Genomic DNA, 6,653 nt, shown 5'->3' with positions numbered 1-6,653 from the left:
TATAACCTGGGAGATGGTCTCCCAGCTTATCTTCTAAGTGTCTCAAAAAAGAAAAAAATAGGCGGGGGTGGGGGTGCGCGGGCAGGGAGAGAAGAAATTTTCCTAATACAATCTTGTCCAACTGTAGGATCCATGGGTGAAATACAAATTTGGAACTACTAAAGAAGTAATTGGGAATGTTTGTTGGGTGGTATGAAGCTATTTGTAAAAACAGACTCCTTATGAGACTTTTTAAAGACTCATTTATTCATGATTATAGTGATATGCAAAATGTCATTGGAGAGAATTTTGCTTCCATGTAAAGGAGAGTGGGATGGTCTGGAATTACCATCCTACCACTAATAAATAGGAAACTGTACAAAATATAGAAAACAGCTGTTTTCGGCCCACACCCAACAAAGGACTGTGATCCCTCATAAGAGACACAAATGGGACAAGTTTTATTATTATGTGGATTTTCTGCCTGGAGGCAATTCCAGCCAGCTACAGAGAGAGTGGAAACTCAAATAGAGTCTGGCAATTCCCTGGAGATGAAGACATAGCTCAGCATTCCAAGAGATCAAGGCTACTAGAATTTGTAAAGCAGAGTGATTGAAAGAAGGAAGCTATCCAGAGAAAAGCTCCTGAAACCTACATAGGTTGAGGCATTGAGTCTTTGACTGCATATCAATCTGTACCTGTGTAGTATAAAACCAGTATGAAACCCCCTGAGGCTAGCCAGTAATGACTAAAGGAAATAAACAAGTACAGGGGAGCTGTAAAACAAGTAATTACCAGAGTTTACAAAGGGCCAGGAATCATTTGAGTTCCCTTCAGCCAGTGTGAAGAGAACACACAGAATATATAGGACATTCAGTAGACAACCCAGAGATCTTAAAAGAGGAGCTAAACTAGCCTAAGGATAACCCTTACTCTAGACCAGTCCTAAAGGAGCTTAAAAACAAACCTTGAAAGGATCAAACTAATTCACAGTTGTTTATCAAAACAAGGCCAAAGTTCTTTACAGATCAAGAAGACAAGATCAAGTCATTCACAGTGGAAAGTTTGCAATATCTTGAATCCAATAAAAAAATTAGTGGACGTTCAAAGAAATATGAAAACATGACCCATAACCAAAAGAAAAATCACTCTACCAAAATAGATACAGGCACAGGGAAGTTAAGTGATTGCCCCAAACTCCTAGCTAGTTACTGCTGGATCTAGGCTTTCAACCCAGGCAAGGGTTAGAGGCCACAGTCTAACCACTATGCTAATCTGCATGTTGTATGACAGGACAAACAAGGTGCTTCTCTCTACAACCAGTCTCATTAGTGGAGATACACTGATGATGCAAAAGGTGGCCTCAGGGCCAGGTTGATGGAGTGATTGCAGTGAGCTGCAGTTCTTCCAGTTGGGACTTGCAGATTGTTGGTTGAAATGCCTTGATAGTTGGGGTAGCCTTATATAGTACACCTCCAATAACCCAGGTACCATTCATTCAGTCACTATTTACTGTATTCCAGGCCTTGTTTTGTATGCTTCAGATGACTATCAGCCTAAAAGCATTTAATATATGTATTTTTAGATAACAGTACTTTAGAGAGAAAGACTACAATGAGCTTTGGCATCTTCATTTTAGTTGTCTAATAACCTATGCCCTGCCTATTTCCCATCAGGGGGGTCAGATTGATCAAATGTGATAATGCTTGTGAAGTAATTTGGCTATAATAAATCACTGTATAATCCTAATACAGTGGTAATAGTCAACATAGTACACATTTCTTTTGAACTTCTTGTGCACTGCAATGAGAGAAAAGTCAAATACGGATCAAGTCATAGCACGGACACTTGACATTGAGCACATGAAATGTCAAGTCATAAGCTGTATGCCATCCATGGAATTCTTACAGTACAAAATACCTTTGGAAACTTCTGATAATTGTTAAAATAATCATATAGGGATTTCTTGTGAACAATACGGTTTATCTAGTTTATTTTTCTATATTGTATTCAATCCTATTTCACACATACATTGTAATATATTCTATTTCATGCACACATGCGTGTATGTGTATGTATTTAACTACAAGCTCTTTCCTAATATTTGCAATCACTTGTAACACCTAGCAGAGTATTCAGGAAGTAGTCATTTAATTGAACCTGTGTTTTGAGGGTAAATGTTTAGACTTTTTTTTTGGATAAAAGGTACGGGAATATACCTACTGATTTCCGGTATATCTTCAGTATATCTCTAGAATAATATAAAGGAGAGGTATAACGCTGGTTTCAGTGTTTTTTTCATTTATTATATAAAAGAAAAAAAATTAATGCAGTTGGTTTGTACACATTTAAATTCCATAAAACAAATCCATAGAAATTAGGATACTATATGCATGCACTCTGCATTTTCTTTGTTAAATGTTTTGGTTCACAAAAATAACAACACTTTTTTTTTCTTTAAAGCCACTAAAGCAGAGGGAGAACAAAACATGCAGCACTGTACACATTTGCATAGTATATTTTACCCAGCATGCCTTGTAGAATGCTACACATTTACCTATGTAAGAAAAATAAAAGGGGGTAAATTATCAAAATAAATAACTAAAATTTAAAGAAAGGAAAAATACTGGATAAAAGCATTTTTTTTCCACTTTGTAGCTGGAGATATAGCAATAGTTTGGGATATCAACAGCTCTCAGAATAGTAGGGAAATCTTTTTACATCAATTTGCCATTTTTATTTTTAGTATTAATAAGTTAATGCTTTTCCCTCCCCCCACCCTTTCAAAAAAAAAACAGCTAATGGCTTTTACTTATGTTTCAAAATGGTATTCAGTACAAAACAAATTGAAGAATCCCTAAATACTTTTTTGTTGTTGTTGGGACATCTTTATTTCTCATTCTGACTGTAGGCTGTGAAAAATATAAAACATTTCAAACATGTCCAAAATTCAGAGGAGCCCTATAAGCTCACTTGCTGTTACTTTTTGTAGTTGTTACTGAAGGAGAAGAAATAAGAACAGTAAATATAGTAGGAGTCTTATCACAAAATAAAATTTAATAAGTTTTATGGAAGGGGATAAAGTAAAATAAATTACATCCACAGATTGCAAGGCTATGAAGTAAATTGCTGGAAAAGTATCAAGCAGCAAGTTAAAAAGATGGTAGATGAAATAAATCTGATAAAACTTAGAACTAAATCTATATACTTTTAAAAAATACAACTGCCAAATTTAACAGTGGATTTTGTTGTAAGTTTGTGCTATAGCAAATGTGCTTCTTTTTCCTCAATCTATTTTTATATTATTGGCAAAATATATATCTTTTATAATTTTGTACTATACAATATATGTTTTTGCTACATTATTTTTCTACTGCTAATGCAGATTAGAAATAACAACATAGGTTTATTTTGGCAATAAAATGCTTTCATTTTAATAACATCCCAGAAAATATTGTAAGGCATATGAAAAATAAAAAATAGTATGCAACAATATAGCATTAATGATCCTGCATCTTAAAATACATCCCATATGCATACAGAATTCACACTGATCTCAGTTAAAGATGTGTGAAAGTGGCATGCAAGTAGAGCAAGAGTGGCCCCTACATAAATATAGACATAGCCATTTGTTGAGAAATTCAAATGTTCAAAACATAACCAAGAACACTTACAAAGTATTGTAAAGCTGGAGGCCTGTCAATTTTGGTTCCTAGATAGTCCTCATTTTAACTCTATAATTTTCAAAGAAGAAGCATCAGTGTATTCCCCAAACACTCTAAATTCATTAATAACATTTTCTACCATCTTTCTACAAACATTTTACATACATCAAAAGAAACAAAGGAAAATTTCATATGTAACTATGACTCCCCCAAACTCATGACTATTCACTCTTATTTATGTTTTCATGGTAAGTGGAAGTTACAGCCCTTAGTCAAGATTATCTGATGAAATATCTTCTAGTCCTCTCATAATGTCCCTTAATTACATGAAGCATTTGGTATGAAACCATCCACAAGTAGAGAGAGATACTTGCTACATGAGGATGAGTTTCATTTGAGAAAGTTCATTTTAACAAAAAAAGAAACCTTTAACAAGTAATTTTTGAATGCTGTAGCTCTGTCTGCTCATATAAACCAATTTTACTATTTTGGTAACTTGACTGCTTAAGTCAACAACAAAAAAGTTATCCTTGTTGTCTATCTGACAACTATTGTATTGAGTGGTTTGATCATGATTATCATCTAAAAGAAGAGGACTGTTCTCTGCCCTATAGACACAGCTTGAGTAAGTAACTTCATAACAGTTACAGCATTAACAATATTTAAAGTGTTGAGGAACTAATGTTTAAAGGTATGAGGAACTAATGAAACAAATTTTATTACATAAGTCCCTAAAATGTTTTCATTCATAGTTATTAAAAAATGAATTTTATATAATTAATAAAGAAAAGAACATGCAACAGTGTCATGAAAGACAGAAATACAGGCGGAAATATAAAAGAAATAAGGGGTACATTCTCATTTATTTGAAACATTGATATGAAGTTTGTTCCAATGACATGAGTGTCCAAGATGATCCTACTCAGTAAATGGCTAAGTGTCCATAGGAAAAGTCAAGGATCAACAAAATTTGAATTTGCAAGCCAACTTCACTTAAACATCAAATCTCTGAATCTACTCTCAGACTTGGAGCTAGATGTTATAACAAATTGCACACAAAAGCAATTTCCTTGCAGTTTGTCTTGTTCCCTATGATTACTGACATACTAAATGTTTACCTTGTCTCCTGATAAACTGTGAACTGATTCAAAGAAAAGTTCACTAACATGGAAGAAATGAAAGGGTGACAAGAGCATTTTGTCAACAGTTGAAAATCTAAGGGGAAAGTATATTTTAACAATTTATGCATTTAGCTTTGCAGCAAGGTTAGCAGTAAGAGTAATAAATTCCCTACTTATTGAAAAGTGTTTTCTCTTTAAAGACAGATTGTCTTCTCTAGAGAAGAGGTAGTACAAATATCAATATATAGGGCAATTTCTGTAGTGGTATTATTTTGTTTTTATTTTTTAGCAAATACCAAAATAAAATTGTATAATAAGAAAATACACTAGCATGCAAATTAAGGTTGCCTTGAAACATTCTTAACTGACATCCTGGGTCTCAACAACATTTTATGATATGTTCATTCAAGGAGTTTAAATTTGCAAACCGTCTTTTGGCATCATTTTCTTCTCTCCCTCCCTTTCACTGCTTTAGCTTCCTATTATGAATTTTAAGGCCCTCACACAAAAGACAAGTTCAAGTATGCAGGTATGTTAAAGAGGTTAACATTCCAAAAATACATTTTGCAAACAACAACAATAATAATTAAAGTAATTAACAAATTATTCAAGGGAACACATAATTTTCTCAGAATTTGTTTTATATTTAAAAAAATCATTTCATTAAGAACTAAGCAATGTCACATTGTCACATAATTAAGACTCTCTTACTAGGAAAGACTATCAGTCTGAATTGTTAATTTCAATTTTCTTTCCAACAGAACTGTATAAAGATAAGCGAGAATCATCAGTCATTTATAAACATTTCTAAGTGTTGCTTTAAATGTTGGAGGAAACAAGATAACATGGTTGATTACAATACTGGAGTCACATTACAGCCTTGAGGAATTAACATCAGGATTGACAAATTGCATTCCTTTTTTTTCCAAGACTACACTTCCACATTGTCACATGTGTCTACATTGTTACATGTTCGCTGACTGAAATTACAGAATATGTAATTTACATATTCTGAAATTATATATGCTGAAATTACAGAATATGTGGTTTATACTACAAGTTAAAACAGCCTCAAAACATTATAAGACTTGCTTCTCCTGCTTATCATTTGCTAATCTTTAAATGAAATCAGTTAAAAACAAAGTATTTATGGAGTATGTATTTTCCAAAGGTGCTTGATGTGCTTGGTAAAAATAAAACTTTTCATTTAGTATATATCTGTATTTTAGTATCATTTACACATTAAACTCTAAGGCTTAAGAAAAAGAGAAAGGAAAATGCATATCCCTTATTCATTTGGAGAAGATAACGTATTATAAAAGGAAGGCGAAAGAATATGCCAAATCAAAGTAAAAATTTAAGTACATCCATCAAGAAAATATACATTATACCCTTTCCAAGATTGTTAGCTTTTGAATAAGAATGCAAAGCAAAACAGGTATGGACACTTGATGGTAAAGGAAAGATTGGTTTTGTGCACAGATATTGAATGGACCTCTCTATCAGCGTGACATAGAGGACATAGAAACTAGGCTTTGAGAGGCCGTTAAAAACAAGAGATTTTTAAAAGTTGAAAGAATATGGTAATCTTGCTGACTAGGAAATATATGTAAATGCTGTTACAGCTACCTGCCATAAAATGTAAATATCTTAAAGTAGTTAAATGGCCAGATTGCTAATGCTACTACAGAAAAAGCTGAACAGCTGTCTAGTCTAAGTTTAACACCTTGGTGCACTCTTTGCAATTAAGTACTTTAATGCGCACAAACAAGAAACCAGTAAAGCATATAGAAAAATGTTTTGGCTAGTGTTTTCTTTTTCATGCAAATATGTGCTGTACATGTAATAAATATATTTGTTTGCTGGAAAATGCTCTTCTGTGCTCTAA

The sequence above is a fragment of the Tursiops truncatus genome, chromosome 7, assembly GCF_011762595.2.
Source record: "Tursiops truncatus isolate mTurTru1 chromosome 7, mTurTru1.mat.Y, whole genome shotgun sequence".
Lineage (NCBI taxonomy): Eukaryota > Metazoa > Chordata > Mammalia > Artiodactyla > Delphinidae > Tursiops > Tursiops truncatus.
This window is presented reverse-complemented; position numbering follows the sequence as displayed.